This window comes from Arvicola amphibius, chromosome 7 (assembly GCF_903992535.2).
Source record: "Arvicola amphibius chromosome 7, mArvAmp1.2, whole genome shotgun sequence".
NCBI classification, from domain to species: Eukaryota; Metazoa; Chordata; class Mammalia; order Rodentia; family Cricetidae; genus Arvicola; species Arvicola amphibius.
In genome coordinates, this window is record NC_052053.1 from 54,826,809 (window position 1) to 54,841,488 (window position 14,680).

The window sequence follows — 14,680 nt, forward strand, 5'->3', positions numbered from 1 at the left end:
CTCCTCTTTATCAGTCAGGTTGTAAACCCAGGAGACTACTGGCACAGTTTCTGTTTACAGACAATTAGGGAACCTTCTCTGCATGATTCTTAATATTCCCTGTGGACATGGACATTTGCCACATACAAAGACAACAATCCTCTTTGGGAACACTAATAAGTATTTAATCATTTTCATATTAATTCACTTATTAAAATTTTTATAACCATGTGCTTATTTACCCATCTAGTCTTGAGGGGGATAATATTGTCCATCTTTACTGAGCTTAAGAATGGCTGAAAAAATTCTCAAGTGGATTTTCAAATCCAGATGAATCAATTTCAAACTGAAAGTTTATGTGCCTTTATGTCACAATATCTCCTTTATAAGCTCTCTTGCTTAGGGGATACTTTATTCCCACTTTCAGTTTGAAACTGAGAGGAAAGCTGCTACCAATCCATGTGGACACAAACACTTGCCAAGGAATGGAACTTTTTCTTACTACAGGAACACTTGAATATATGTAACGATTCCCCCCTTTTTAACCTTTTATCTTTAACACATTTTAATATTGTATATAATACTATATTTTAGAAAATGATACATAAATGTGCATTTTGAAAGCTATGTGCTTAATTTTTAAAAAACTAAAAATTCTTTAAATTTTGAAAATTTTATATTTGAGTATTGCTTTTATATTATTTCCACTCCCCTTCATTCTCCTCCAATTCCTGCTATGGTCATTACTGATTTCTTCTCAAATTCATGACTTTTTAAAAAATTATTGTTATATTGTATATCATAAATACCTATAAAACTGACAGAGTTAGTTTGTGGCCATGATGATAACTTGGGATTTGAAGACTGAGTCTCCTTTTCTCAGCAGTGATTAACTGTATGCAGCTCTTTATCTAGGGGTATGGCCTCAGAAGTTTTCCTACCATATTGGCATATGTGGTAGTTTTAATAAGAATGGTCTCTGTAGCATCATATATTTGAAAGCTTTGTCATTAGGGAGTGACACTGCTTGGCAGGGATTGGAAGATGTGATCTTGTTGGAGTAGGTGTTGCCTTGTTGGAGAAAATGCATCACTGGGGCTGGGTTTTAGAGTTTTAAATACTCAAGACAGATCCAGTGTCTCACTCTTCCTGCTTCAGGTAAATTTGGATGTAGAACTTTCAGTACTTTTCCAGAAACATGCCTACCTGTGTGCTACCACACTTCCTGCCATAATGACAGTGGAGTAACCGCTGAACTTAGGCAAGCACCAATTAAATGAATTCTGTTATAAGAGTTTCTGTAGTCATGGTATCAGCATATCACCTGGCATTGTTGACCCATATTATAGTTAGTATCTATGCAGAGATCATAAAACTCAATGTGAAAAAAAATCTTTAAAACCAATTACCTACAGGCTACCAAAATGAATAAAATAAATAAATCGATAGTATTAATTTATTCTTTCACTCATTCATTCAATTACTCACCAGTAAAATGTCTGTGTAGCTACTGTATGACAACTGTTGTGAAGTAAAGTGAGCAGTTTAAGCGACATAGGTTTGCAAGGTTGTAAGTAAGCAGACACTTGTGAGAATGGAAACAGAGTGTGACACATCCAACATAGATATAGAATAGCTATTTATTAGAGCAGCAGAGTCAAACGGAAAACATTTAGAAGAAATCGGTGACACACTTAAAAAACAATTATAAGAATGTTTAAGAGATCAAAAAGATGTCTATGGTCTAGGAAATAAGTTCAAACAAAAATTTGAGGTATTGGTAAGACTCATGTAGAACTATGGAGTCCGTACTGAGTCATTGACACTTTGATCAAAAGAAAGTGAAGACCTATGAAAATATTTGATCACAAGATTTAAAAAGTCAGCCTCTGTCTTCCTGTCCCTTCCCAGCTTGCACCAAGAACCCTCCCCCGCTTCATCCTCCCGTCTTTGGGGCCACAAAATCCCACAGCTCAGCCTGTTTGGGCTCCTGGACAAGGAATTGAGTGTACATAGGTCAGTGGGAGGTCCCCTGCTCCAATAGCCTGCCTGCAGCAAGGTAGGCCCTTTGTCACTGAGCTTCTTGGCCAGCAAGGAAACCTGACTGTCTCCCAGAAGATCCATCATTCATTGGGGTGAGTGAGTGCCTGAACCTCGGCAGCTGCCCGGAGAGGGACCACCCACATTCCCCAACCCCCCCCCACACACACACACACAAACTTCCTGCTCTTCCTGCAGGGGTTATTCTCCCCGGATACTGCCTCTCTCTTCCTGTCCCTTCCCAGCTTGCACCCAGAACCCCCCCCTTCATCCTCCCATCTTTGGGGCCACAAAATCCCACAGCTCAGCCTGTTTGGGCTCCGGGGACCTGGAATTGAGTGCCCCCAGGCTAGTGGGAGGTCCGTCAATAGCCTGCCTGCAGCAAGGTAGGCCCATTGTCAGGGAGCCGCTTGGCCAGCAAGGAGACCTGACTGTCTACCAGAAGATCCATCATTCATTGGGGTGAGTGAATTGAATTCATTGGGGTGAATTGAACTTCTAAAAGAAGACCCAAAGGGGATTATTCAGAGGAAGAAATGGGCAGGCGCCAATGCAAGAATTCCTCCAACAATTTGAAAAACAACATTAAAGCACCAGAACCCAGCGAACTTATAACAGGAAGATTGAACACACTAATCAAGATGAAATAGAAACAAATTGACTTTATGAAAGTAATAGAGTCCCTTAAACAGGAGGTGAAAAACTCCCTTAAGGAAATGGATTAGAACAATAACAAAAAGTTTGAAGAACTGAGTAAATCCGTAAATGATATCCTAGGAAACCAAGAAAAAACAATCAAACAGATAATGGAAACAGTGCAAGACTTGAAAACAGAAATGGAGGCAAGGAAGAAAACACAATCCGAGGGCCAGCTGGATATGGAAAATCTATGTAAATGAACAGAGACTACAGAAACAAGCATAACCAACAGAATACAAGTGATAGAAGAAAGAATCTCAGATTCTGAAGATACCATAGGGAAAATAAACGCACTGATCAAAGAAAACAGCAAATCCAACAAATTCTTATCACAAAACATTCAGGAAATCTGGGACACAATAAAAAGACCAAACCTAAGAATAATAGGCATAGAAGAAGGAGAAGAATTACAGCTCAATGGTCCAGAAAATATATTTAATAAAATTATAGAAGAAAACTTCCCAAACCTAAAGAAAGATATTCCTATGAAGGTTCAAGAAGCTTACAGAACACCAAATAGACTGGATCAAAAAAAAAAAAAAACATCCCCTTGCCATATTATAATCAAAACACAAAGCATACAGAATAAAGAAAGAATATTAAGAGCTGCAAAGGAAAAAGGTCAAGTAACATGTAAAGGTAAACCTATCAGACTAACACCTGACTTCTCTATGGAAACCATGAAAGCCAGAAGGTCCTGCATAGATGTTTTGCAGAAACTAAGAGACCATGGATGCAAGCCAAGATTACTATACCCAGCCAAGCTTTCATTCACTATAAAAGGAGAAAACAAAATATTCCAGGAAAAAAACAAATTTAAACCATACATAGCCACAAATTCAGCCTTACAGAAAATAATAGAAGGAAATTCACAAACAAAGGAGTCCAGCATTGCCCAAAATAACTCAGACATCTAGTGACCCTTCACCAGCACATCGCAAAGAAAGGAAACACACAATCTCTACTACCAAATAAAAAATGACAACCGGAGTTAACATCCACTGGTCATTAATATCACTTAATATCGATGGACTCAATTAACCTATAAAAAGGCACAGGCTAAGAGATTGGATACGAAAACAGGATCCAAAATTCTGCTGTTTACAAGAAACACACCTCAACCACAAAGACAGATATCTACTCAGAGTAAAGGGTTGGGAAAAGGTTTATCAAGCAAATGGACCTGAGACACAAGCGGGTGTGGCCATACTAATTTCTAACAAAGTTGACTTCAAAATAAATCAATCAGAAGAGATGGAAAGGGACACTTTATACTCATTACAGGAAAAATCTATCAGAATGAAGTCTCAATCCTGAATATCTATGCCCCTAATACAAAAGCACCCACTTATGTAAAAGAAACATTACTAGAACTCAAGGCAGCCATCAAACCAAACACACTGATAATGGGAGACTTCAACATTCCTCTTTCACCAAGGGACAGGTCAATCCGACAGAAACCTAACAGAGAATTAAGAGACTTAATAGAGGTAATGAACCAAATGGACTTAACAGACATCTATAGAACATTCCACCCAAACAGGAAAGAATATACCTTCTTCTCTGCGGCTCATGGAACGTTTTCAGAAATTGACCACATACTCGGTAACAAAGCAAACTTCCACAGTTAAAAAAAATATTAGTAACCACCTGCTTCTTATTGGATCAACATGGATTAAAATTAGAATTCAACAACAATGCTACCCCCAGAAAGCCCACAAACTCATGGAAACTGAACAGTCAACTACTGAACCACACCTGGGTCAAGGAAGAAATGAAGAAAAAAATTAAAGTCTTCCTTGAATTTAATGAAAATGAAGACACAACATACTCAAACTTATGGGACACTATAAAAGCAGTGCTAAGAGGAAAATTCATAGCACTAAGTGCCCACTTAATAAAAACGGAGAAAGCACACATTGGAGACTTAACAGCACACCTGAAAGCTCTAGAAAAGAAAGAAGCAGACTCACCTAGGAGGAGTAGAAGACTGGAAATAATCAAACTGAGGGCAGAAATCAACAAAATAGAAACACAGAAAACAATCCAAAGAATCAATGAAACAAGAAGCTGGTTCTTGGAGAAAATCAACAAGATTGACAAACCCTTAGCCAAACTAATCAAACGGCAGAGGGAGAACACGCAAATTATTAAGATCAGAAATGAAAAGGGGGACATAACCACAGACACAGAGGAAATTCAGAGAATCATTAGATTTTACTACAAAAGCCTGTATGCCACAAAATTGGAAAATGTAAAAGAAATGGACACTTTTTTAGATAAGTACCATATACCAAAGTTAAACCAGGACCAGGTAAATGCTCTAAATAGTCCTGTTAGTCGCGAAGAATTAGAAACTGTTATCAGAAACCTCCCTACCAAAAAAAGCCCAGGACCAGATGGGTTCAATGCAGAATTCTACCAAAACTTCCAAGAAGACCTAATACCTATACTCCTTAAGGTATTTCATAATATAGATCAGAACAGTCATTGCCAAATTCCTTTTATGAAGCTACAATTACCCTGATACCTAAATCACACAAAGACTCAACCAAGAAAGAGAATTACAGGCCAATCTCACTCATGAACATCGATGCAAAAATTCTCACTAAAATACTGGCAAACAGAATCCAAGAACACATTAGAAAAATTATCCACTATGATCAAGTAGGCTTCATCCCAGAGATGCAGGGCTGGTTCAACATACGAAAATCTAACAATGCAATCCATCATATAAATAAACTAAAGGATAAAAACCATATGATCATCTCATTAGATGCAGAAAAGCATTTGACAAAATTTAGCACCCCTTTATGATAAAGGTCTTGGAGATATTAGGGATACAGGGGTCATTCCTATATATAATAAAGGCTATTTACAGCAATCCGACAGCTAACATCAAATTAAATGGAGAGAAACTCAAGGCCATCCCACTAAATTCAGGAACGCGACAAGGCTGTTCACTCTCTCCTTATCTCTTCAATATAGTGCTTGAAGTTCTAACAATAGGAATAAGACAAAATAAGGGGATCAAGCGGATTCGAATTGGAAAGGAAGAAGTTAAACTTTTGTTATTTGCAGATGATATGATAGTGTACATAAGCGACCCGAAAAACTCCACCAAAGAACTCCTACAGCTGATAAACTCCTTTAGTCTCATGGCAGGATACAAGATCAACTCCAAAAAATCAGTCGCCCTCCTATATACAAAGGATAAGAAGGCAGAGAAAGAAATCAGAGAAGCGTCACCTTTCACAATAGCCACAAATAGCATAAAATTTCTTGGGGTAACTCTAACCAAGGAAGTGAAAGACCTATTTGACTAGAACGTTAAGTCTTTGAAGAAAGAAATTGAAGAGGATACCAGAAAATGGAAGGATCTCCCTCGCTCTTGGATTGGGAGGATCAACGTAGTAAAAATGGCAATACTACCAAAGGCAATCTATAGATTTAATGCAATCCCCTTAAAGATCCCATCAAAATTCTTCACAGATCTTAAGAGGACAATAATCAACTTTATATGGAAGAACAAGAAACCCAGGATAGCCAAAACAACCTTATACAATAAAGGAACTTCTGGAAGCATTACCATCCCTGACTTCAAACTCTATTACAGAGCTACAGTATTGAAAACAGCTTGGTACTGACATAAAAATAGAGAAGTCGACCAATGGAATCGAATAGAAGACCCAGATCTTAACCCACAAACCTACGAACACCTGATTTTTGATAAAGGAGCTAAAAGCACACAATGGAAGAAAGAAAGCATCTTCAACAAATGGTGCTGGCATAACTAGATGTCAACCTGTAGAAGAATGAAAGTAGATCTGTGTCTATCACCATGCACAAAACTCAAGTCCAAATGGATTAAAGACCTCAATATCAATCTGAACACACTGAACCTGTTAGAGGAGAAAGTGGGAAGTACTGTTCAATAAATGGGCACAGGAGACCGTTTCCTACGTATAACCCCAGCTGCACAGACATTAAGGGCAACATTGAATAAATGGGACCTCCTGAAGCTGAGCAGCTTCTGTAAAGCAAAGGACACTGTCACTAAGACAAAAAGGCAGCCTACTGATTGGGAAAAGATCTTCACCAACCCCGCAACAGACAAAGGTCTGATCTCCAAAATATATAAGGAACTCAAGAGACTAGACTTTAAAATGCTAATTAACCCAATTAAAAAATGGGGCACTGAACTGAACAGAGAATTCTCAACAGAAGAAGTTCGAATGGCCAAGAGACACTTAAGGGCATGCTCAACCTCCTTAGCAATCAAGGAAATGCAAATCAAAACAACGTTGAGATACCATCTTACACCTGTCAGATTGGCTAAAATCAAAAACACCAATGATAGCCTTTGCTGGAGAGGATGTGGAGTAAGGGGAATACTCATCCATTGCTGGTGGGAATGCAAACTTGTGCAACCACTTTGGAAAGCAGTGTGGTGGTTTCTCAGGAAATTTGGGATCAACCTACCCCAGGACCCAGCAATCTCACTATTGGGAATTTACCCAAGAGATGCCCAATCATATTACAAAAGCATTTGTTCAACTATGTTTATAGCAGCATTATTTGTAATAGCTAGAAGCTGGAAACAACCTAGATGCCCTTCAGTGGAAGAATGGATGAAGAAAGTGTGGAATATATACACATTAGAGTATTACTCAGAGGTAAAAAACAATGACATCTTGAATTTTGCATGCAAATGGATTGAAATAGAAAACACCATCCTGAGTGAGGTAACCCAGGCCCAAAAAGTTGAACATAGGATGTACTCACTCATAATCGGTTTCTAGCCATAATTAAAGGACATCAAGCCTATAATTTGTAAAAAATCCTAGAGAAGATATATAAGAAGGTAAACCAAAGAAAAACATATAGTTATCTTCCTGGGTATCGGAAGTAGACAAGATTGCCAGACAAAAACTGGGAACATGGGGATGGGGTGGGATGGGGGAAGGGGGGATGGCGAGAGAAAAGTGTGAAATGGAGGATGGGAAGAGCTTGGGGGAATAGGATGGTTGGGATATAGGAAGGTTGGATATGGGAACAAGGAATTATATATTTTAATTAAGGGAGCTATTCTAGGGTTGGCAGAGACTTGACTCTAGAGGGGTTCCCAAGTGTCCAGGAAGACTCCCCCAGCTAGTTCCTTGGGCAGCTGAGGATAGGGTGCCAGAAATGTCCAGATCCTATTGCCATACTCATGAATATCTTGCATATCACCATAGAACCTTCACCTGGCATTGGATGGAGAAAATGACAGAGCCCCACATAGGAGCACCGGACTGAGCTCCTAAGGTCCTGATGAGGAGCAAAAGGAGGGAGATCATGAGCAAGGAAGTCAGGACCGTGAGGAGTGTGTTTACCCATTGAGACGGTGGGACAGTTCTAATGGGAGGCTACCAAGTCCAGTTGGAATGGGACTGATGGAACAGGGGACCAAACCGGACTCTCTGAATGTGGCTGACGGTGGAGGAGGACTGAGAAACCAAGGACAACGGCGATGAGCATGAACTCTACAACATGGATGGGCTCACTGTGAGCCTTCTCATTTTGGTAACTCACCTTCCTGGACTTAGGGGGAGCTGGGAGGACCTTGGACTTAACATAGTGAAGGGAACCCTGATGGCTCTTTGTCTTGGAGAGGGGTGGAGTGGGGGTATGGGTGGAAGGGCGAGGAGGGAAGGCGGAGGAGGAGGGGAGGAGATGAAAACTTTTAATAAAAAAATGAGAAAAAAGGGAAAAAAAGAAAGTCAGGACTGTGAGAGGTGCGCCCATTCACCGAGACAATGGGACTCATCTAATGGGAGCTCACCAAGGCCAACTGGACTGGGACTGATGAAGCATGTGATCAAACAGGACTCTCTGAATGTGGCTGACAAGGAGGGCTGACTGAGAAGCCAAGGACAATGGCACTGGGTTTTGATTCTTCTGTATGTACTGGCTTTGTGGGAACCTAGTCTGTTTGGATCCTTACCTTCCTAGACCTGGACGGATGGGGGAGGAACTTGGACTTCCCACAGGGCAGGGAACCCTGACTGCTCCTTGGACTGGAGAGGGATGGGGATAGGGGGATGGGGGGATGGAGGGAATGGGAGTAGGGGAGGAGGTGAAAATTTGTAAGATTATATAATTTAATAAAAAATGAAAAAAAACTTCAAAAAAAAGATTTAAAAAGTCATTTAAAAAGCCAATGAATACTTAAATGTGTGTATAATGTGCAGAGAAAATGGAATGGATGGGGAAGGAAAATAAAGACAACAATACGAGACTGTGTAGGATGTGGTAAGAGTCCAGTCCAGATTGATTATGGAAATTTAAAGGAGAGTACTGTTAGAATTATATTCATTTAAACATTCTTCAAATTAAGACTTATTATTATTATTATTACTATTACTATTACTATTACTATTACTATTAATCATTGCATATGTCTAAGAATCTTAGAAAATGTACAAGGATTAGGGAGTCCAGAGGTTACAAGGTTCATAAGGCTCCTCACCATGTTAATATTCAGTAAACAGTTGCTGGGAGTTGGAGTCTTTTGGTGAAACTATATACAGTTTTATCAGGCTACTCCAAGAATACAGCATTTTTCATGTGGGAGTGAGCATTTGGGGGATAGTAGTTAAGTAGATATCATTCTGGTGATATTTTGGTGAAGAATATGACTGCTTTTTGTTCTTGTCTAAAAAAATCTGCCTAAGGCTAAAGTGAAGATATTTTGATTAATTATGTTGGCAAAGGAAATCTCAAAACAGCCTAGTGTAGACTCTGCCATGTGGCTATTAATGGTAACTCTAGTAAAGATTTATAATGAAAATGAATAATTTGAGCAAGGGGAAATACAAGATGTATAACAATTTGAGGAGTAAAGGAGCACCAAGAAGTAGAATGGTATTTAATCCTGTGCTCAGGGATGTAAACAGATTAAGAAATAGAAAAGTTTCCAGGAATCCATATGGATGACCCCAGATAAGACCCCTAGCAATAGTGGAAATGGTGCCTACATGGGTCTTCATGTGTAATCAAACTGTGACTACCCTGTCATCATAGAACCATCATCCAGTAATTGAGGGAATCGGGTGCAGAGGTCCACATCCAAGCACCAAGCCAGGCTATGGGAGTCTAGTAAAAGAAAGGAAGAAGAGATTATATGAGGAAGGGATATCAAGATTATGATGTAGCAACCCACAGAGACAGTTGACTCAAGCTTTCAGGAGCTCATATATTCTAGACCAATAGATTGGGATCCTACATGGGACTGAACAAGGCCCTCTGGATGAGGGAGACAGTTTTGTAGCCTGGTCTTGTAAACAGAGACTGTGTTTTGTTTCCCAGTCACCCAGACCCAAATAATCACACAAAACTATATTAATTATGATACTGTTTGGCTATCAGTTCAGGTGTAATCGTAGCTAGCTCTTATTTCTTAAATTAACTAATTTCTATTTATCTGTGTATTTCTATTAGGCTTTAGCTTACTGGTAACGTTCTGGCATCTTTCTTGTTTGGCAGCCACATGATGTCTTTTTTCTCTGCTTATTCTCTCTGTATATCTCTGTTCAGATTTCCTGCCTGGTCTTATTCTCCTAAGCCAATGTCCAAAATAGCTTCTATTTAACCAATAATAAAATAGCATATTCATAACATACAGAGGAGAATCCCACATCATTGTCCCTTTTTTGTCTAAATAAAAAAGTTTTAACTTTAACATGGTAAAATTATGTATAGAGAAGAACAATGATTAAATGAGAATATAACTAATTTAGATGGGGTTTATGAAATGTCAGTTGTAAACATTAGCATTATAATTTTTGTCTTATCACTAAAAAAGGTGATTAATCTGAGTGCTAAAATACAAACCCTTAGAAAAATCTAATAAAATGGATCACAGAGAAATTCTAACCCATACAGAAGAATTTGGTGGACAGTCCATTTCAACATTGCATTATAAGAATAAAGAGGAACTATCTAATGTTTTCAGATAACCAATCTTAATATATTGAGCAACCACACAGGAATTTGCAAATGGCAGAGACTCTGTTACAGCTAAGTGGACTCCTATGCTAATGTTAGATTTAAGGAGGTTTGAGGAAGCAATAGTCTCATAAGGCAGGCATTCACCTTTTGTGAAGCAAAACTCATGGTTATTTTGTAATACAATTATCTCTAATGACTGGAAGGTTTGGTTAATGAAGTTTTAGAAACTGGTACACAGTTACAATGGAGTACCTGATTCAGAGAAAAGGCTAAGAGTATTGAACAATGGACTAAAACTAGTAAAGTAGGGAAATCTCCCAAGATCAAATTCCTAGGGAGGGATATTATGATAAATATAGAAAGGCATGCTGTATATGATGACCACACCCTGGATTTTTGCCACACAGCAGCTTTTAATGCTTGAGACAGAATTGGAGAAATAGGAAAGAAAATTGAATCATTTACTAAAGTTATGCAGGGCCCAAATGAAGCCTTTACAGATTTCTTATAAAGATTGACTTCTCAGTAAATAGAATGATACCAAATTCAGAAGCTAGACAAATAATAATTGAATCTCTGACTTTTGAGAATGCCCATTCTCTATTCAAAAGGATAATTAGACCATTAAAGGCAAGGTCAGAAAGTTTGGAGGAATGGATCTGAGATACAATTAATATAAAATCTCATGAACATGATAACACATGGCTAGGAGGGGTGATTTCCAGAAGCTTGAGGAAAATTCAATATGTTAATTGTTATAATTGTTGAAAGCAAGGTCATTCAAAGGGGATTGTAGATGGGGCATTCCGAGAAATAGTTTTTCTAGTAATAATCATCCATTCAGAATGCCTATCAGTTCTGGATTTTGGGTAAAGTGTGGCAAAGGCAGGGATTGAACAAATAAATATAGGTCAATGAGGATTACAAATTGTAATCCTTTTGGCATTGAGTAATGTCATGAGGGACCCCATGCAGGACCTATGCCAAATTCTGCCCCTAAGCAGAATCCAGTTCAGTCATTTCCCATCATTGTAGAAAAAAACTCTTTCCCAGAGCAATGAAATTACCTAATGTCTATTGTAAGAAACTATACTGCTCTAGATAATAGAATAACTATAGAAGACAGAACAAAAACATCAAGAGAAATAATAAAACAAGTATTTTGGCAAGCTTTAATAAATGAACAAAGACGAAAATTAAAAATACAAATAAATGACACTGTCATTGAAGGTCTTGTAGATACAGGTGCAGATGTAACAAAAACTTCATCAGAATCTTGGCATTCAAATTGGCCTCTTTAGAATGTAAATGTTCAGTTTTTAGGGATCAAAACTTTATCTCAGATAAAGTAGAGTGCACGATGGGTTGAATGCATAGGGCCAGAATGAGAGAGAGGAATATTAATGCCATATGTAGCAAACATAGCAATAAATTTGTGAGGATATGATTCATTACAGCAATAGAGTACTCAGACTAGCATTCCCCCAATCTTAAACACATACCATAGGTAAACATATGTTTAAGGGGAAAGTATCAAAAGGTTTTTAAAGAACAGTCATCCACCATTCTCATTTTACAAGAACAGGGCACAACAACTGCTGATATGTCAAAGACACCAACAGCCCTACCTTTGAAATAGTTGACAGACAAACCTATATAGGTTAAGAAATGGTCTTTAACAACAGAGAAACTGCAGACTTTAGAAGAGTTGTACAGGAATAACAATGCTCAGTATATTGAAGAATCAACCAGCCCTTGGAATTTTTCTGTATATGTTGTTGAAAAGAAATCTGGAAAATGAAAAATTGTAACAGATTTAGGAGCTGTTTTTTAAATTCTTTATTTTATTGATTTTTATTGAGCTCTACATTTTTCTCGACTATCCTCCCTGCCTCTTCCCTCCCCTTCAACCCTCCCCCAAGGTCCCCATTTACTCAGGAGATCTTGTCTTTTTCTACTTTCCATGTAGATTAGATCTATGTATGTCTTTCTTAGTGTCCTCATTGTTGCGTAAGTTCTCTAGGATTGTGATTTATGTTTGTTTTCTTTGCTTTATGTTTAAAAACCACTTATGAGTATGTGTAATAATTATCTTTCTCTGTCTGGGTTACCTTACTCAAAATGCTGTTTTCTAGCTTCATCCATTTTCCTGAAAAAATTCAAGATGTTATTTTTTCTGCTGTTTAGTACTCTACTATGTAAATTACCACATTTTCCTTACCATTCTTTGGTCGAGGGGCATTTAGGTTGTTTCTAAGTTCTGGCTAAAACAAACAATGCTGCTATGAACATAGTTGAGCACATGTTTTGTGGAATGATTGAGCGTTTTTTTGATATATACCCAAAAGTGGTATTACTGGGTCTTGAGGAAGGTTGTTTTCTAATTTTCTGAGAAATCGTTGTTAATAAGGCAATTTAGCCAATGGGTTGTCTACAGTTTTGCATTACTTTGACTTCTCTATTACCTAAAGGATGACCTCTTACAATTATTGGTTGGAAAGGTTGTTTCTTCACTATAGCTTTACAAGAAAAAGACAAAGAAAATTTTTGCCTTCACAGTGACTCATTATAATAATTCTCAGCCTGCTGTAAGTTATCAATGGGAGGTTCTCTTACAGGGAATGTGTGCCAATATTTTATAAGTCAGCCATTGATACTTAAGCAATTTACTGAACCTTTTGTTTATCATTACATGGATGTCATTTTGCTACATGATTCAAATGTAGAAACTTAACAAAAAAATTTAAGAAGTAAAGAAAACTTTTATTATTTGGTGATTACAAATTGCTCCTGAAAAAATACAAAGAGGAGATTCTATTAATTATTTAGGTTATAAAATAGGGTTACAGAAATTAGACCACAAAAGGTGCAAATTAGGAGAGATCAGTTGCAGACTCTTAATGATTTCCAAAGATTACAAGGAGACATTTGCCAGCTATGGCCCACTATTGAAATAAAACCTGATGAAGTGACTAATTTTAACAAAAGCTTAGATGGTGACAAGGCCTTAAATAGTCCCAGGGAATTATTGGCTGAAGCTGAGAGAGAATTGACTTTGAAGAGAAATTACAGAAGACACATGTGGATCATACAGATCCAAATCTTAAGTGCGTTCTGGTCATGTTACCCTACATAGGAATTTTGATGCAGATTGAAGAAATTATCATAGATGAATCTTTTTACCACATAAACCAATTAAAATATAAAAGCTTATGTGAAAAAGATCTCTGAATTAAGTATAAAAGGAAAATTGAAACTTCATCAATTAGTAAGAATAGACTCAGCAGAAATTATACTACCTTTCAGTAATGATGAAATTGACAAATTATGATAAGAAAGTGAACCATGGCAAAGATCATGAAGTAATTTTTTGTTAGAGATAGACTACAAGTATCCCAAAAGTGAGAGAATCCAACTTAAAAAAAGTGTTAATTGGATCCATCTTCAAAATGTATGGGACATACCAATAACTGGAACCCCTTACATTCTATACTGATGCAAATAAATCAGAAAATGAATTAAAGTGTACCAAAGCCCTTATGATTCTGTTCAAAAGTCAGAATTATATGCTATTCTCATGCTACTAAGGTTTTTTGAGAACCTCTCAATGTAATTCCTGATTCACAGAATGCAAAAAGAGTTGTTTTCATTTTGAAACTGCTGAATGAATTTATTCCAGACAATAAAGAATTGACTTCATTATTTATTCAGGGACAAGATAAAATCAGGAATAGGCATCATCCCATATACATAGCACACATCTGATCCTGTAAACATCTGTCAGGTCTTATAGCACAAAGCAATGCATAAATCGACCAATTTTTGATTGCAAATGTCCTAAAGGCCTCAGAATTTCATAAAAATATCATGTCAATAACAAAGACTTAAAAGACTTACATGGAATCATGCCAATGGTGTTATAAGGAGTTGTTCTGCTAATTTATACAACCCAAAACAACTACCTGAAGGA